Below are 20223 nucleotides of genomic sequence, written 5' to 3'. Positions count from 1 at the left end.
TTAGTATCCTCACATAAAATGATGCTACATAAATAAGTACATAATAATTATCAGAGCTTGTTGATATCCCCAGACATGACATTTACATTTCTAGATGACCTAGTAAAATAGTGAACTGTAAGTCAAATTGCATGCCTAACTTCATAATTACATGAATGCTTGCACACACACAAACACACACTTTATGATTCAGTGGATATCAAATTATGTGCAATGATCCATGGCCATTTACTACTTTTCATTTTCCATGTATTCATTATCTCTAGATTCAGTGTAGTTTTTTGCTATGGAAAATTTCATTGGTAGTATAATTGAGAATTACATCTATACTCAGCAATTTTGAAAGCTTAACTACACATTTTCTCAGCATTTTCTTCCTTTTATTAGCTTGTACTGATCCTACTAAAAGTGTTTCACCATTAAGTACAGGAATTCTTGAATATAAATTGAGCCATGTTAAATGTTTGAATCAAAAGCACAGACTCAAAACTATGATCCATGAGGGCAGGTTTTGGTTTTACACAAAGAACAATGTAACTATGATAAAAGAGAAATGTTTCTCAGAGATAATATTTTTTCTAATTTAATTTAAAGATATTCAAGTGTACAAATACTTGATATTCTAAATGCCCTCCTAATAATTTCAACATAATGAAAGTTTCTGCTTGCCTTCTGTTTCTCAGAATGCAATGGAGAATAATGCCTGCCATAAAGACTTTCCAAATACAAATGACTGGTGACATGAGGAAGATAGGGTTGGTTTTAGGTAGGACCTTTACTTTGCTTTCATCTAGTGTGAAAAATATTATTCATCTCTGAATTAACTTGTTATTATTCAGAAGCAGAACAAATTTTCCAAAATACTAGCTTCTCCTCTCTTTATTTTTAAGCTTTTGAATTCATCACATATTCTCCTTTATGAAAAGACAAAGGATCTGGAAGTAGATATGGAAGTAACACCAGAAAAACCTTTATGTTTTACTGTAAGAAGAAATTGAGAGCAGTAGCTAAATAAGGTTTAGGGATTTTTTTTAATGCATTAACTTCCCATTTTTGAAAGCAAGAAAATATGATGTATGAAAGAGAGCAGGCAAATAAGAAATAAGTAACATTTTATGTGCGGCAGGAAATTTGTCCCAAAATGTCAGAATAGAGTTCTATACAGCTAAACTAAAACACGGGAATAGTACTACTTTGTATTACTTTTCTTTTGCTTCTCTAACAACTCACCACAGATTTATTGGTTCAAATGCCACAAATTTATTTTACAGAGTCCACGTGGAGCTCACTGGCCTAAAATCTAGGACTGACGTGGCTGCATTCCTTTCTCGAGGTTCTAAGGGAACCTTTTCCAGTGCCTAGACTATGACCTCCACTTTCTTCAAAGCTAGCCAAAGTCAAATCCTTCTCATTTTGCATTTCTCTACCTTTCACTCTTCTTTCCTCTTCCACATTTAAGGACCATTGTGATTACTTTGTGCTAACCACAATATCCAAACTAATTTATCTACAAGCAGCTTATTAGCAACCTTAATGCCATCTGATCCCTTTCCCATTATCTATTTCAGGTTTGGGAAATGTGGATGTAGACATTCTGGGGGTTTGGTGATTATCCTACCTGTCACATTTTTGCTCTGGCCTGCATAATTCTCATGCACCACATCTATAATATATTTGTCACATCCCAAGATCCCCATAGATTATTACAGAATTGACTCAAAGTCTGAAACTTCATTCACTCAAATGTTCAAAATCTCATTATGTGCATTTGAATACCCTGGTTACCTTGTTAAAATGTAGATGCTTATTGAATTGGAGCTTAGGGGAATGAAGTATGGATGGCTGCATTTTTTTTTTAATTTATTTATTTATGCATACAAGAGCAGGGCCAGAGGTGTGGGGGTGGTGAGAGGATTCACCAGAGACAGTGGGGAACAGAACAGGCAGACTGACTGAAACACACTGCTGAAGGGAGCAGGGGGCAAGTCAGGAGAGGTCTGCTGCGGATGGCTGCATTTTTGCCAAGCTGTTAGGCGATAGCGATGCTGCAGGGCCATGGGCCATTTTTTATAGTGATTTGTTTATATTTTTTTTATGTTTCATACTGAAATAATTTCAAATTTATGGAAAAGTTGCAAGTATAGTATAAAGAACAGTGTGCCTCCACTCATATTCCTCAGTCAATAGTTTTTTTTTTTTTTTCTTTCTCTCCGTATATTTGTGTTCATATTTTTTTGAGCATTAGTACAATGCAAACTGAAGGAGACTGGATCACATTTTAAATAAAAAGAATTTTAACTTCTCTATCCAAAGCCTTTGTGGGTATTCATGAAAAACCTTCCCTGTGTTTTGGGTTTTTAATTTATAGTCTACTTGACCTATTTTGTATGTTTTTCAGTATATTTATCTTCTTTTCTCATCTAGATTATAAAATGCTAGAGGGTTGACCATGACTCTTTGGCTACTTTGTTTTAATTATGTTGGAAGATGCTTTATTTGTTTGGTTTAATCAATGCTGAGTGTCAAAATAATCTAGAGAATGTTACTGTAAATGTGTAGCAAGCCAAAAAATGTTGAAGGCCAGATACAATCTTTGAGTGTGGAGAACAATGGCCTTTGAAAATGACTTCAAAGCTATACCAGATGATATAATCCTGCAGGCAAAATCACCTTTTGGAACATTTTGCTCAGAATCACTTGTGCTAATGTTATGTTTATAGCACACTTTGTAAAGATGGGCTAAAATTGCCATATGGTTCATGTTTAATCTATTCTCTGCTTATCATCAAATCAGTTTTCTTCCATTTTAAATTTCCATTTTTAGGCTCATTTTCATCAGCTTTTTTGATAAATGTGGTGCATGGCTTGGTTTCTGAGTTTTGTACTCTTTTTTTTCCTTTATCATTTTCATCTAGAAAAATTACTAAAAAGAGTCTAGGAAAATGATTGTATTCTCTCCAGCCATGTGGCGTTCTGATTAACAAGCAACTTTATTTGTAATGCCTGAAGCTTTTAACTAACCTAAAGCTGAAAGTTCATGTAGAAATTGTCCTCTGTCCTGACTGTTTATTTTGATATTTTATTATCACTTCAAATAATATTTTAGTTTAAGATAAAGATTATAATGTTGAATGTGCCCTTAATTGTATTGTGACTTAAATATTCAGAATTTATTAATCTGTATCTGCACATCTGTGTTACAATCCATTATTTTTATTATAGATTCAATTAAAATCAGTTACATTTTAAAATGCATTTTAATAATAGTAAGTTTTATCCACAGCTGTGTGGTTTGGATTGTAAGAATTTATTAGAATGTCTTATTTACTTTCTCTACTCTCTGACACACACACACACACACACACACACACACTCTTTTTGATAGGAATTGAAATTTGCTTGAGATATATCAACTCCCCAACTCTCCCCACCTCTAGCCTTCTCAAAAAAGAACATTGTGTAGGGAAGTTTGGGTGAGAGTTCTATCAAGAACTTAAGCAGAAATTATAACACATGAAAATTGAAAACTTTATGCAATAAATTACCCAAATCTAGCAAAATTTAACATTAAAGAAGAGCCAAGGGAAATTATAGGGGAAGTCAGCCACCTCTGAAGCAGGAAACAGACCCCACCAGAATCTGCCAGCCATTTGATCTTGGACTTACCCTCCTCCAGAACTGTTGTTTGTAAATGCCCCTGTCTGTAGTATTTTGTAGTAACAGCCGCAATGAACTAAAACAAAAAGAAAATTGTAGGCTGTGTCCATTAGTGGAATGCTTAATGTTTTTGAGCATGTGCTTTTCACTAGGCATTCTGATAAGCCTTTTACAGAGATGTACAGATATGAAGTAATTTGCCAGAAATCTGGAAATATCTGAGTACAAAGCCCACATGCAATTAATGAGGTATACTTTTGCTTCCTATATACAAAAGTTCAATTCTTAAGAAAACAAAATAACAGTACAGAATAACCAATTATTCCAAAAAAAAGATGATGTCATAAATTTTATTATTCTTAATAAGGAATAACTAACGTGCATTAACAGGATCATATTTAGCTACACTATATAAGGCATAGTCCAATCATATTTAAGAAGAAAAGCACTATCTTTCATAATATTCAACATTGTTCAGAAAGTTTTTACCAAATGCAATTAACATCACAAAAAGAAACAAATTAGAAATGTTGGGAGGGAATAGACCAAGTGTTTCATACTTGCTTGTTGATGTGATGACTTGCATAGTTGCTTTGTAAGTAAGTCTGGATGCAGATTGATCTAAATTATTCTTCCGAGCTTCCCTATCCCTATTCTCAGTTCATGACCTATTTGTCATTTTCAAAACCTTATTCTTTTAAGTTTGAAATTAGGATAATAGTAGCACTCATTTTGTGAGTTTGGGAGATTAAATGAATAGTATATATATATATATATATATATATATATATATATATATATATATATATATCTGTTAGCACCAAATGACTAAAAATAAAAGTGCTCAATAAATGTTACATATTATTAATATGTGCAGTTAAGTATAAAGCTTGAGAATAAAAAATGAAATGAGCTTAGAAAAATAAATGTAAAAGCATTATTATCAATTTTCCATACCAACTATAAGGTCCATTTTCTTTGTTAAAGTCTTTCTCTAGAGCATTGCCATCTAATACAGCATTTTACAGTTTTGGAAATGTTTTGTCTTCCAATAAACTAACCACTATTCACACGTGACTGAAGTAAATATAACCTTGTATATGAGTTAGTTATGTCCCTAAAAGTTATTTAGAACACAGAATGATTTTGTGATTCAAGAATGCTACCCATATAGCAGTTTTTGTCAGCTGTCTTTTTAAGCCTTTTGCATATTTTTTAATTGGTCCTTTCTTAATCCTATTGAAACATAGCTAGCATGACTGAGGAGCTGAATTTTTAATTTTATTAAATTTAATACATGTTCATGAAATAATAATGTGGCCTCTAGCTACCATATTGGAAATAAAAATATAGAGGATCTTGTAAATTTAGCTGGCTGTATTTGTTATTATTATGCTGATGACTCCCAAATTAACTGTTCAGTCTATACCCTACTCTCAATTTTATTGTGCATCCTGTGCACAATTTGCCAACTCTAACCCTGTTTGAATATCTCAGGTTTCTTAGATGTACCCTTCACTTAGCAGATACAAAATTGAACTCCAGAATTGCTGTCATTGATATCAGAAGAAATAAATCATATAAAAAACATTTACTGTAAAGGAGACTATTTGCCTAAATCTATCCTGTCCTCCTTCCTTCTTCATTGATATAAATCAATATTTTGTTGTTTTTCTGGACACATTTTCTGCAGTATTCCTTGAAGTCAGTGATTTCCAATAAGTGTGGGTAAAGAGAGGGGGGCTATCCTATTTATCCTGTCTCATGCTACTGTTATTTGGGAGTTCTTTGATACAAACATGAACCTAATCCCATCCCAAGATAAGTACAGGCCTCACATTATAAAAACATTAAGTATATTTAAGAGAAGTCATATAAAATAAAAATAATAATAATCATCCTCATACTAATGTTTGATTAACACCAATCCTGGCAGATATATAAGTGCTAAATAAATTTTTTGTTTAGGCAACAATAAATACTTGTCGAATAAATTACTATTCCTTTGAGAAGGATAGAGATAATCTACTGAATACCATAAATGCCTGACATGGTTTATCAGCAATTTTAGAGAAAAATAGAGAAACAAAAGAAAATTTCTAAATATTAGCAAACAATAATTATAACAAGCTTCTGTGCTAGGCATGGTCTAAATGCTTTAACCACTTCAGCAGTACTGACAGAATTACTATTATATTTATCACTGTCATTTTACACAAATGGTAACTAATGGTAACTAAGACCTTCAGAGTTGGTAAATATTACCAGGCTCAGACACCTAGCAAGTTGTGAAGCTGGATTTCAAACCCAGGCACTCTTGTTTCAGAACTGACATCACTAACCCATTATATTCTATTGAACAACACAGTCCTCTCTGCCTCCATGTTATCTTCATGCCCAGGACAAAGTTCACTCTGACATTGCACAGAGTAATAATCATAGGAGACTATTTCTAGACTGAAAAATGAATGTTTATCAGAATTTCAAGTGATGCATATAATTTGAAAATTTCTTTATTCCCCTCCATCCCAATGTTGGAATATCTCACTAGGAAAGCATTACTACTGTGTGTGTGTATATTACTTACTTAGACAACCCATAATGGGAAACATCAAGTTGAAATAAAAGTTTATATCTCTGTCGTTTTGAACAACTTTTCCTGTGTCATTTATCCTCTGCTGTCCTGAAATCACTAGATAATTGGTTCAAAAATTATATATGATAAATTAGTTCCTTGTTGCTTTTAATAATAATGACATTGTGATTGTGATTTAAAAAGGGAGAGGGAATGGAATATAAAAGAAATGCAAAGGGTAGGTCTTACTGTAATAGTATTATATGACAATAAAATGTATATTGAGTGAATAAGTCAACAAGGCTGGAATAATAATTTACTTGCCATACACATACAAAGTCTTTTAGATAATTAAAAATTAATGTCCTTACAGGAAGTTAAAGTCAATCCAAACAGTTAATTTTACATTAAAATGCCTAATCTGCAATTATTTGTGATGCTTCCAAAATTTGGTGATGATGCCTTGATCTTCCAAAATAGTCACTAAGGAGCACCAAAGTTTGTGACTATAGTTACAAAGATGGATTTTAATATATGAACCTGAAATAACTATAACCTATCTATAAGTGAGCTATGTACCTATAAGTTATTTAGAACACAGAATGATTTTGTGATTGAAGAATGCCGCCCATATTGTCTTTGGCCAGCTGTCGTTTCAAACCTTTTGCCTAATATTTTAATTGGTTCTTTTCTTAATGCTGTTGAGAGTTCTTCATATAGTCTGTATACAAGTCCTTCACCAGAAATTTATTTTACAGGTATTTCCTCCAGTTTGTTATCTCTTCTCTTCATTTTTCAACATATATTTCAAAGACCAGAAGTTTTTATTTTGATATAGTCTACCACTTTTTTTAAATTAGTTTTATTTTTGGTGTTGTATCTAAGAAATCTCTGTATAAACCAGGGTCATAAATATTTTCCCTGAGGTTTTCTTCTAGAAGTTTAATAGTTTTGGTTTTATTTTTAGGTCTGCTATTGCTCTTGAGTTAATTTTTGGCAATGGCTCAGTCATAAGATTATTATAAACTTACATGTCCATATTGAAAATACCATATTTTGCCATATTTTTTGCACTATCCGGTATAGTATCATGTACATAGTATTATCACTAAATGTTTTTTCACTAAAATAATTATGAAACTATCCTTTGAGTTAATTATACTCATATCAAAGAAGAGGGAAATGAAATACAAAGAGTTTCTGCACCTTCTAAGTGATAGGAACCCTATCTCTGCCTCCTAACTGTAGCCTGGACCCTGGACCCTGCCTGTATCTCTACTACTTTCAATTCCAGCATGACTCTTGCTCCTAATGCTCGGAAAATGGATGAACTGATGCCCTAGGAAAGAATCCAGCTGATGGGTGGCTAAGCAAACTGTGGCATATCAACTAAATGGAATACAACTCAGCAATAAAAAGAAATAAACTGCAGATGCACACACAACATGGATGGAATATCAAATGCATTATGCTGTAAGAAGCTAGACTTGAAGGCTGTGTTTATCTCATATTTTGAAAAGGATAGAGAACAGTTCAGTGGTTGCCAGGGAACAGGGATAGGAAGGAATTGTCTACAGAGGGACTTAGGGGAATTTGGGAGAGGTTGATAAAATTGTTCCGTATCTCCATTATCATGTTGGTTCTACAAATGTATGCACTTGTCAGTATTGTACACAAAAAGAAGGGAAATTTTATTCTGCATAAATGTGTGCCTCAATTAACCTAAATGCATTAACTCAAATTTTCAATTTAAACTCTTTTATGTCAATGAATCAGAGTGGACAACTAATTCTTCAAAAAGAATCAGTCTAATTCTTCAAAAAGAATATGAGGAGTCCCTGGACAGCAAGCTCCTTTCTCTCAGTGCCCTTGAGCAGCAGCCAGAACAATTCCTGCTCACAGCAGGTGCCTGGTCAACAGGCACTGAATTGAATTCAGCCATCATTGAACTGTTGCTTCTTCTGGAGTGGGAATACCCAGCAGATTTCACAGTTTTTTAAGGGTTTTGTTGTTTGTGAATCAAAAGTAAGCATCTGTTTCTATGAAAAGTCCAGTGAGACTGAAAGAAATTTGAAGCAAAGCGTATAGAGCCTTAGCTTGGTGTCTCTATGTGTAAATGTATTTGACAACAGTGATGCTATTTGTCACCAGAAACCCTGCTGCCTATTAGAACATTTCAGTATAATGCTGTACCTAGCCTTTGTCTATCAGCCTTTTGTAACTCCTCTAAAGGGCAATTTGTATGCTGGTGTTCCTCATGTAAATGAGGTCATTATCCTTTTAAAGGTATAAAGTCTCCTGTATGCAATGGGGCTTTCTAAGAAACAGACTTGACCTTTCTTTCCCTCTATTCGGGGTGCCTGCAGAGCCTGCACTCATTAGCTACGATATGACTCCATGACATTTTTACTTAATTTTCTTTTTCCTCTGTGTTGGACACATGGGGCAACCATTTATGTTCTTGCTTGACCTGAGATGCTCTCTAATCTCTTTCCAGCTGTGGCATTTGTCATTCAGTCACGTCAGGATATGGTGACCCTTCTTTCCCCACTGCAATTCCCAACTGTTAATTGATTCATTTTAGAAAAGGAACTAGACACAATCCTATGGACTTAGCTCCATTTAATTAGTGTTAACCAGACAGTGGATAGAAAAGCAGTTTCTTCTGGAGTGGAAACACATTCTTTATGAAGGAGTAGAGAGAAAAATGATAATAGCTTTAAAAGTCCTTGGTGTTTTCAGTGCTGTGGATTGGTAACAGACTTAAAAGCAGTATTTATCTCTATTAGTATTGAGTTGATTATGACAATAATCATAATTATAAATAATATCAATAATAACTGGGATTCATACCCAGGTCTTTTGGATTGTAAAACCCATATTGTTAGTTGTTATGCTAAGGACATTGTGTGATAACTGCTACCAGCATGTCAAGGACTACAGTGATCACTTTGTGTTCTCACAGCCAGCAAAGTGAGAGCTGTGAGCTTCGCTAAACCTGTTTAAGAGAGGGACACTGACAGTCAGAGAAGGGAGGTAATTTACTCAAGGTTACCCATTTGATATGACCCAGGGTAGAATCCAGGTATGCTTGTCTGTATGTCCATGTTTTTCTTCACGGCCCATACCACACTGCATTAGAACAAGGTAGTAGCAGGAAACTTACCTAGAAATCACTGCTTGATGTTTTTTCAAATGTTAGAAAAATTATGATTCTTATAGGCTTAGGTTTTAAACTTTTGAAATACTACATTTACAGATTATTAGGATTTAATATGTAGAACCTTGGAACTGCAGGCAAGCAATGAGTTTTAAAGGCACTGCTTTATCTGTTCAACTGTGGTCATTAATTGATCACTTAATATGTGCATATAAACTCAGAGAAGGTGTGATCTCTATCCTCCAGCTATCTGTTATATTAGGTGTGAACAGATAAAGGAGTAAGAGGTGGCAGTATAGAATAATAAATTTAATGATACAAGTTTGCCCAGGAATTTAAGAGAATAGAAAAGAGGGCAGTTTTTATCAAGTGGTGTGGACTTATCAAAAAGGCTTCCCAGAGCAGGTGTTACTGAGCTCATTTGTGGTATGGGTAGGAGCTAACTACCTGAGGGGGAACTACATGAAAAACAAATGGAAAGGTTTGTGTGAAAGACGAAGAAGCAGTCATTAGCAGTGACTGGATAAAAAATATTTAAGGGGAGTATTCTTTTTGGACTTCTCAATATGGAAATGGAGGAAATAATTATTTTATAGGTTCATTTTGTGTGTGTTTTTGTCAATCCTAATAGCACATTGATGGCAGAAGGCATTCCTTCTTCCAAACAGATGTTGTAGCAGCCAGAGAACTCAGTTGTGGCTGGAAAAAGGACTGCTCAGCTGTTAACTGTATTTCTCTAGGTTCATGAACATATTTTTTTTTTTTTTAAAGATTTATTTATTTATTTATTTATACCAGCACTGGGTACAGTCAGAAGCGCGGGAGGGCGAGAGAATTCACCAGAGCCAGAGCAGGGAGCAGAGCAGGCAGAAGGACCGAAGTACACTGCTGAGGGGAGCAGCGGGCGGCAGGAGAGGTCTACGCGCCATGTGGGACCCTCCTCCAGTGGCCGGGAGCAGCCGAGTATTGAACCGGCGCCTCAGACGCTGCGGACAGCTTCGCAACCCAGCGCTCAACCGCCGCGCCAGCGGGGAGGCCCCATGAACATATTTTAAGCTGCTTCTTGAGCAAGATTTTAGCCATGCCATGAATATACTCCAATTGTCCTTCTGTTTGCTTCTAGTTAAAAAGGTAAACAAAAAGGTGAAGAAGGATCTATTTCTTTCTGAACAAGAATGAATACCTGTGAACTTTCCTAATTTACGTAGAAGAACATAGACCTTGTCACCTGCATACCTGGTATCTAATAAATGCGTAGGGACCTCTTCCTGAATGTTTGAAATTATAGTCTGAATACCTGCAAGTATTAAACATAATTAGTTTTCTGTGATTTAGCATATATAATTATTATAAAGAAACCTATACTATCTATGATAAATTATGGCTATTACATGACTCTTTGGCAAGACTACTACATGATTATCTTAATGTTAATGAGTATTTCCCATTTGATTTCTTTAATCACATTGAAGATTTATGGACTTTCCTTACTTTCTGAAGTTTCCTTGCCTCCAGGTATTAGATAAAAATTCACTTCTTTTTTATTTTAGATTTTCTTTGGGTTGGTATTTTTATTTAATAATTTACTCATTGAATATAATTTTTATATATCACATAAATAGTATATGTAGATGAGACAGAAGATAAGCTTCTAGAGTATATTTACCCTAGTAGCTAATTTTTACTGATGGTTAATCATTTATTAAATAATGTTACCCTTCTACATTCATTATGATATCCTGTCATACTTGATACATAAGGTGGATTTCTGTACTATCGATTCTCTCCTATTGATTTCTCTTTTATACAAACACCATATAGTTTTAAATAAAATATTTTTGTAGTATGTTTTCATATCAAGTAGGTCTGAATTTCTCCATTACTCTCCTTTTAAAGTTTTCCATTCATACCAAAATATTCTCTATTCTTTTTTTTTTAAGATTTATTTTATTTATACAAGAGCTGGGGTGGGTGAGAGGATTCACTAGAGACAGAGCAGGGAACAGAACAGGCAGACTGAGGAAATGCACCGCTGAGGGGAGCAGCGGGCGAGACAGGAGAGGTCTGCTCGCCACGTAAGTTGCTCCAAGGCAGGCGGGGATCGAACCAGCACTGCTGAGGCTGCAGACAGCTCCACAGTGTTGCGCTCAGCCGCCTGCACCACCAGGGAGGCCCCTCTCTATTCTTCTTAATGAAGGCATTCAGAATATAGTAAGCCAAGTAAAATTCTGTTAGAATAATGTAGTAGTATTTTCCTTATTTTTTAATTGAAGTAATATTGGTTTTGTAATATTATATAGGTTTGAGGTATAGAGACTTGTAAATCAATATCTGTGTATATTACTTTATTTTCATCATATTGATTTACAAATCTAGTTTCCATCCATCATCATGAATTGGACCCTTTTTACTTGATTTGCTCTCTGGTAACTACTATTAAGATAAATGTGCTCTTAGATTAGAAGTAAATTTTTGAGAACTTGTGTATAATTTGTTTGGGTCTTTTGAAAACAGTACATTTGAAGTCTTTAGATAACCTTAGTTCTAACCTAGGCTTTACTTCACAAGTATGTTTGCTCTTCCTGTTCCCTTCTCTTATTTATTTTAGTTTGAAGATAGTCCATTCTAGAAAAAATAGAAACAAAACTTAACGTTGAAAAGTTCAGCCCTTTCCTTTTTGTCTGTTAGCATTAAGTTCTTTTTGTCTATATCCCAGGCCTATCTCTGCCTCAGTCTTTCCACATATAATAGACTAACATGCCTTTTGTTCTGTTTCAGCATACTTTATTTATTTATTTATTTATTTATTTTTATAGAGGCATGTTTTTTTATTTATTTATTTGTTTGTTTCTTTGTTTATACATGCACTGGGTACAGTCAGAAGCGCGGGAGGGTGAGAGAATTCACCAGAGCCAGAGCGGGGAGCAGAGCAGGCAGAAGGACCGAAGTACACTGCTGAGGGGAGCAGTGGGCGGCAGGAGAGGTCTGCGCGCCATGTGGGACCCTCCTCTGGTGGCCGGGAGCAGCCGGGGATCAAACCGGCGCCGCAGAGGTCTCCGGCAGCTTCGCAACTCAGCGCTCAACCGCTGCGCCACCGGGGAGGCCCTGTTTCAGCATACTTTAAGCTTTATCTTTTTTTTTTAGCCTTGTCGGGGTGCTTCTCACTAGTGGGGGATGCTATTTGCCTTCTTCCTTATTTGCACTGGCCCTTCTATAGTTGATGCATTCTCTTTCTGAATATGAGCTTATCTGAGAACTGCTTATCTGAGCATTTACATCAATTTCTCTGGAAACCACCCTCTTTCCTCCCTAACTTGGCCAACTTCATATCATGCTATCTATCTAGTTTGTGAAGCTTTTTTATTTTTTTACTCTTCTTGAGCCATACATTTTTTCAAGCGCCTCTAGTCATGGATTTATAAAATATTTTCCCAGACCTTTCTGAGATGCCTAATCAACATATCAAATAACATTTTGTTTTTTCTCTTGATTGTTATAATCTCTGGACTGATACAGTCACATCATTGCACCTTACTAGCATTTTTCTGATCTGATGTGAGTAAAAAAAAAAAAAAGAAAAATACCATCTTTTTTTTTCATTAGCCTCCTAAAAAGAGGCTACTGCAAATGTCATTACAAGAATGTTCTTATTGCTGGAGAGCTGTGGGGTCTTCCCAACTCTAGGTATCTGTAGGCATAACAAAAATGTGAAATGCATGGTTAATAGAAAACCTGGTTGCATGAAGACAGTCTGATAACAAGAGTGGCTGCGAGAGACTAGAACTATTGGAGAAACAGAAAAATGACTAGCCTCAGAGTCTGGGTATGCATGTATTAGGGTGGGAAGGGACAGTACAAACAAGTGCAGGCTTACTGTTACAAGCACTGTCACACACATTTGGGTCACAATATTGGGTACTTGATCTGTTGTCATCTTTGTTGTAATCTGCCCCATTAACAACTTTGAGTCACCGTTGCTAACTGTCCTGCCAATACATCAAAAATGACGAAGTGTCAAGAACATAAAATAATTATAATTATGAAGAAATATGGTAAGCTATAAATTATGTTTACTTAAATAAAATATAGGCATACTATCATATAATATATATATATTTATGTGTATGTATACACACACACACACACACACAATGTCCTTCTTTTCTGCATCCCGCTTTCTGCTTTTCAAAATACTCTTCACCCTTCAAAATTCTCTTCAGTGTCTTATAGCCTGAACTTCAAGGAACTTTGATGAAGTTTTCCCGGCAAAGCCACGTGGTCTTGGTGACCCTTTCTTTTGTCTTCCCATCCTCCAGTTTTGTATTATTATTAAGGGTGTGTCAACCTTACTTTGATTTTGAACCATTGACAGTAGATCTTACGCCTTGTCATTGTTCTATTCCCAGTGTATATTGCCTGATAAGTTCTAGATATATAAGTAAAACATGACATAAATTAGCTGTACACTTGAAGGTGATAAGGCAGCTTTGACATTCATGAGCTGGTGTAAGAAATGCATGAAAGTGTCTTAATTTTAAAGACTTCGTTTTAGAAGTGTGGCCACCAAGTGGAACTTATAGAGGAGTGTTTGGGCTCAACAGAAAAACTTTCTAATAATTTGATATACTTACACATGCAATAAACTGATCTATGAGTAGTCATCACTATAAATGAAAGCCTTCAGGTAATAGACAATGGAGGTAACAGACAGTGGTTTCTGTTTGTCTGTTATGTAAGATGTGTGCAAGGATGCTAAAGTATTTATGGCGTCTTTCATCTTATCCACAGAATACCTTAAAATTCATTTGTGCATCTTTGTGGGGATGGTAGTATCCAAAAGTTATTTTCAATATTCCAGAGACTAAGGAAAAACAAATTTGTTCACAGAAAATATTAACAGCTTTTAAAAACTTCAAAATGGGCTTGTTTGGTGTGGACCTGTTACCTCTTTTGTGAAGCGGCAGCTGAGGAGACTCCAGCCACTCGCCATGGCCGAAGAAAAGCCCAAGGAAGGAGTCAAGACTGAGAACAACCATCGTATTAATTTGAAGGTGGCAGTTCGGGATTGTTCTGTGGTGCAGTTTTAAATTAAGAGGCATGCACCACTTAGTAAACTAATGAAAGCTTATTGCGAACAACAGGGTTTGTAGATGAGGCAGATCAGATTCCGATTTGATGGGCAACCAATCAATGAAACAGACACACCTCCGCAGTTGAAAATGGAGGATGAAGATACAATTGATGTGTTCCAACAACAGGCAGGAGGTGTCTACTAAAAAGGGAACCTGCTACTTTACTCCAGAACTCTGTTACTCCAGACCAAGAAGACATTCTCGATTAGAAAACCGCAATTTGGTTCAACCACATCCTGACTACTGCTGTATAGTTTCTATTCTTTCATTTTCCCCTTCCCTAGTCCTTTATTGTACATAAAGTAACTTGTGTATGTGCACAAGCATATTGCATTTTTTTTAACTACATGGCCAATGGTATGTTTTGATCGACAGCAAATGGAGATGGAACGGGGAAAAAATATTGGTTCTGTGAAAACACCCCCTTTCTCCATTAGTGGCATGCTCATTCAGCTCTTATCTTTATATTCCACTAAGTTATTTTGCTCTCAATGTTTAAATACAACAAAAAAAAGAACAATATAAAAAGTTCTTGCATACCTTGTTCGGTTGGAGAATTTTAATGTTTTTCATTTATCATTGTAAAACCACTGACAAGTTTATAACTTTTTTGTACGTAGCTGTTACAGGTAGGGCAATCTGTCTTTAAGTAGGATAAATTACTCTAAAACAAATGAATCCTAGATAGTTTTCCCTTCAAGTCAAGCATTTTGTTGTTTAAATAAACTTCTTATTTAAAAAAAAAATAAAAACTTCCAAATGTTTTACTTCTGAGCAAATTTACCAATTGAATGTTGCAACACTGGTTATCATGTGGATAAAAGCTTCATTTGGCTGTAGTTAATTACTTTTGATTTTTGTAAACAGTTAAACCCCAGTCATTGTTTTATTTATTTTTTTAATACAAGGATTCCTATTTCTCCACTTACTTTCCTACACATTTTTTCTTTCCCCCCCCATCACTATCCCTTATACCCTCTTGACTTTCTCCCTCCCCCATCCTGCTTAACCTCTAAGCCTCACTTCATATATTATAAAAACTGCTAGTTTTAATAAATATTTTGCATTGTTGAATCATCTGCTATGTAAACATTAAATATTTGTCTTTGTCATCCTGACTAGCTTTCCGACCCATTGTTCCCTAGAACTGTCTTCATTTTGCTGTAATTAGTAACATTTCATCTTGCCTTGTGGCTGAATAGTATTCCATTGTGTGGCTATATCACAACTTGGTCGGTCCAATGTCAGTGGGAACTTTGGCTGTTTTCATGTCATAGTTATTGAAAACAATGCTGCAATAAACAGTGTAAAGAACATAATTTTGTGAGTTGTTGGATGCATGTACTTCAGATGAATGTTCTCAAGAATGCGATTGCTGGGTCATATGGAATTTCCTCTTTTCATTTTTTAAGGTAAATCCAGAGGCTTTCCATAATGACTTGAACAGTTTACATTCCCATCATTGATGTTATAGAGATCCTTCTTCTATGCAACTTCTTCAGCACTTATTGTTAGGGATCTTTTTAGCATGCACCATTCTCATAAATGTGAGATAATCTGTCATTGGGTTTTTGACTTGCATCTTTCTTGTCAAAAAGGATAGTGAAAAATTTTCCAACCATTCATTGACTTCTTTGGTGAGTTGTCTGTTTAGGTCTACTGCCAATTTTTTAAAACTAGGCTTTTTTTTTCCAATGTGAAATTGAGTATTTTTTTAGTATATCTTGGATATAAATACCTTGCTAGTTTTTCTCCCATTCAGTTGCATGTCTTTTTAACCTACTTATATTAACCTACTTATATCTTCTTTGATAGATAAGACCTTTTTAATTTGAAGTAGTCTCAATTGTATGGTTTATTTTTTATTTTCTCCTTGCCTTAGGGGTTGAATTTCCAAAAACACCTTTATCACTGATGTCATGAAATGTATCACCAGTGTTTTCTTTTATATATTTTATTGTTGCAGGTCTTATATCTAAGACTTTGATCTATTATGGATATATTTTTATGCATGGAGTTTGAGAATTAGTCTCTTTCGTGTGGCCATCCAGTTTCCCCCATCCCATTTGTTAAATCCACTCTCCTTTCCCCATTGTATGGTCCTAAATTTTTTAGCAAGAATCAAGCATTGAGGGCCTCCCCTGGTGGCTCAGGCAGTTGAGCCCAGTGCTGTGAAGCTGTCCATGGTCTCTGCAGCATGGGTTTGATCCCTGCCAGCCTGCAAGAATCCCACATGGGGCAGCACACCTCTCCTGTGGAGCCCGCTGCTCCCCTCAGCAGTGTATTTCTGCCGTCTGCTTGTTCTTCTCCCCGCTCTGTCTCTGGTGAATCCTCTCACCCTCCCGCACATCTGGCCTGTACCCCGATTCTTGTATGCATGAATTAATAAAAATCTTTAAAAAAAAAGAATCAAGTATTGATATATGCGTGGGTTTATTTCTGGGATTTTCATTCTGTTTCATTGATTCATGTGTCAATTTTATTCCGGTACTACATCATTTTTAGTTACTGTTGTCTATATTGTATTATAAAGTCTGGTAACATGATATCTCCATTTCTCTCATGTTTTCTAAGGGTTACTTTTGCTATTTGATGCCTTTTATGGCCCATAATAACTTTAATATTTTTCTTCAGTTACTTTGAAGAATATTGTTGGAAATTCAGTGGGGATTTGCATTAAATTTATAAATCACTTTTCATAGAAGGTCAATTTTGACTATGTTGAGTCTTCCCAACCATGAGTATGGGATGTCTTACCCTATTTTTATGTTATGATTTATACCCTTTAATAACATCTTGTAGTTTTTATTATATACTCCTTCACTTTCTACCCTAGTCCAACTTCTCAGCCAATATGTCTCTGACAATTTTGTGCCAGTCTCAGCCTCCAGACTGTATGTTAACTATCATTGTACTCTACTAGGTGAGGATTATAGTTGAGACAAGGCCACAAGCCAGGAATTATTCTTTTTGATTATCAGGTAGGAAAATTAATCTTGGTGAGTTTGCTCCTGGACTTAAGATCTGGTTATTTAGAGCATTCATTTGTTCTCTTGGTTTTGGCACTGGATGGGAATAAGGCAGATATTTTACATATCACAGCTTCAGACTGCAAATAATAGCCTTTCTTTGAGGAGACAGGTTATTCAACCTGACTTTCCCCCACCAGCTGGGATTGTAGTTGTTCTAATGTAGGAGCCAACGCTAAAGTTAGTGGTGTAGTCTCTGTCCTAAATGCCAACTCTGTGAATTTCTTTCTCTAGTATAGTGCCCTGTTACTAAAGTGTCTGATGTGGGTGTTTGTCCTTGACTTAATAGCAGAGGTGCTCCATATATCAAACTCCCTCTCATGGTTTGTACTGCCCTCATATTGCTTTAAACACACTTTCATCAGTTTCTTCTGCTCCTTTCAAAGAACTGTTGCTCCTAATATGTATGATAATTATCAATTTATCTTTCAAGTGTTGTTACCAGTTTTGTTGTGATTTGGTTATGAATATGTGAAGGAGGCAAACTTAGAGTCTTCACTCTGGTGTCATCTTTCCTGACTTCCATTTATTGTTTTAAACCTAGCTCCAATTTGTTTGGGGATGGGAGAGGATTTTTAAAAATGGAGTCCTTGAAGAAAGCATAATACTAGAGGAATTTTTTATCATGAATTGAATTAATTTAATCTGTATATCATGAATTATTTTCTCCTCCAATATTTTTGCATCTCTGAAATAAGAATATATCTTACAATGGTGATGTTATCTTTAATTGAAGATATTTAAAATCTTTAAAAGTGATTCATAAAATAAAATTACTGTTGTAAACCATGTTTTAATGGTCAGAAAAATATAATAATTTGATTTAGAGTCTTTGTAAGATTTTGTATGGTTTAAGTGTCAAGACTTTATGAATCAAGATCTTATGTTACCTGGGGCAGGTCCTTATTTTTTCTGAGACTCAGTTTTCTCATCTGTAAAATGAAATAATGATATCTACTTTGGAGATTACGAAAAAGTATATGAGATGATGCTTGCAGTGTAATTAAAGTTTTCCTCCTCTTTTATCTGTCCCAATTTGTTAATGCCAGAAAGAGTTAATGCTTCTCCAAGATCCCAATTTACCAGTAAAAATGTTACTGAAAATCTTGGTAGATCTGACAATAATTTTATTTTATTATGCAAATAATCTTGACCTCCAGAGATTATTTATTTTGTTTTGGAAGCCTCATTTCTTCTGTGCTGCTAACCAGTTTATTCCACTTTGTGCAACAATTTATAATGAACTTTAAAAGAACTACTGATTATCTTAGCGTTTTGGACTCAATTACCTGTTTAAAATGCTCAGTGACTAAGAAAGCATGTCATTTTCTCTTCTCTTGCACACTGAAGTATAACAATAGATTGCGAATAGAGCAAATCAAAGAGACACAAATACCAGCATAAGGGGGCGATTGTGTTTAGTTTTTAGCCCCATCATGTGGTTTTCATTTAGGTCGACTGATTATGGCTGACTGACAGATAGCACATTGTTCCTTCCTAGAGATCTGTAGACTTTACTGTTCCCATTCTTATTTGTCCATTTTGATTCCAAAACTTAAGTGAAACAGAATTACAGCATTCACTTTGTTTTCCTGTGCTAAGTGATTATCTCTGAAGTGCAATTTTGTGATTAGGCGAGATGGCATGCATATACTCAACTAATGCTGATTTCCCCCAGGGTGCAGAATAGGTAAATTCATAATGAATGGATGTTGTGCTTTGATTTCAAATGGATGTAAAACCTCACCACACTTGGTAGTTTTATTTTAAAAAAATGTATTTAATTATTCTAAAATTAACAGGAGAATATTAAAATTGAACTTTAGAAAATGGCATTTAAACATAAGTCAAGAGTGCTAGCTGCTTATGAATGTTAATCCCTTTCAAAAAGTGAAAAAATAAACTTGCCTGACATAAATTGGGGAGGGGGGCCATGGTCATTGAAAAATCTTCAGTTAAGTTGTTTAAACTCTCCCTAATTAATTAAAAAAATATATGAATGCAACTTGGTATTAATATTGTCAAATTCTAATGGTTCTTAATTTCAAAACTACAGTAATTATTCAACTAATTGCTGTCATAGTATTGTCATAGATTTTTGGTGCTGATGGGTGGCTCTCTTAGTGGGATACCTCGGAGTTAATGGTTGGAACAATGCATTTTCTGTATTTTCTTTGAAGTTTTAAGAAACAAATTTTGTCTGTGAATATGAGAGCCCAACTTTGAAGAGCATTTAGCATTCCCAAAATGAGACACATTTGAGTACACGACAAAATTAAGTGGTTGGTGGGGCCTCCCTGGGGGCGCAAGGGGTTAAGTCGCAACCTGTGAAGCTAACCTCAGCCACTGCAGCACAAGTTTGATCCCCAGCCAGGGAGCAATCCACATGGTGTAGCAGACCTCTCCTGACTTGCCTGCTGCTCCCCTCAGCAGTATATTTCAGTTAATCTGCCTGTTCTGTTCTCCACTTTGTCTCTGGTGGATCCTCTCACCGCCTGCACCTCTGGTCTGTAACCCCGTTCTTGTATGCCTACATAAGTGAATCTTTTTTTTAAAAAAAGTGGTTGGTAACCAAACCTTATCTTTTTTTCCAGAGGAGAGGCTTTATTTATTTATTTATTTTTCCCTGGGGACAGGCTAATAGCAGTGCAGGGCTTAGCTTGTTATTGA

The 20223-nt window shown here is 35.3% G+C and overlaps 1 protein-coding gene and 1 pseudogene across 2 annotated transcripts in view; both read left to right on the top strand.

Moving 5' to 3' along the window:
• PRKD1 (protein kinase D1) overlaps positions 1-20223 on the top strand; it is a 274255-nt gene that overhangs the window by 168581 nt on the left and 85451 nt on the right. The gene's annotated exons all lie outside the window — the stretch shown is intronic.
• On the top strand, positions 14265-14798 carry LOC119238983 (small ubiquitin-related modifier 2-like; annotated as a pseudogene).

Source organism: Talpa occidentalis, unplaced genomic scaffold (genome assembly GCF_014898055.3).
Source record: "Talpa occidentalis isolate TD23 unplaced genomic scaffold, MPIMG_talOcc4v2.1 talOcc4.11, whole genome shotgun sequence".
Taxonomy (NCBI): Eukaryota; Metazoa; Chordata; class Mammalia; order Eulipotyphla; family Talpidae; genus Talpa; species Talpa occidentalis.
Note: the sequence above shows the minus strand (reverse complement) of the source record. Positions and strands in the feature narration are given on the sequence as shown.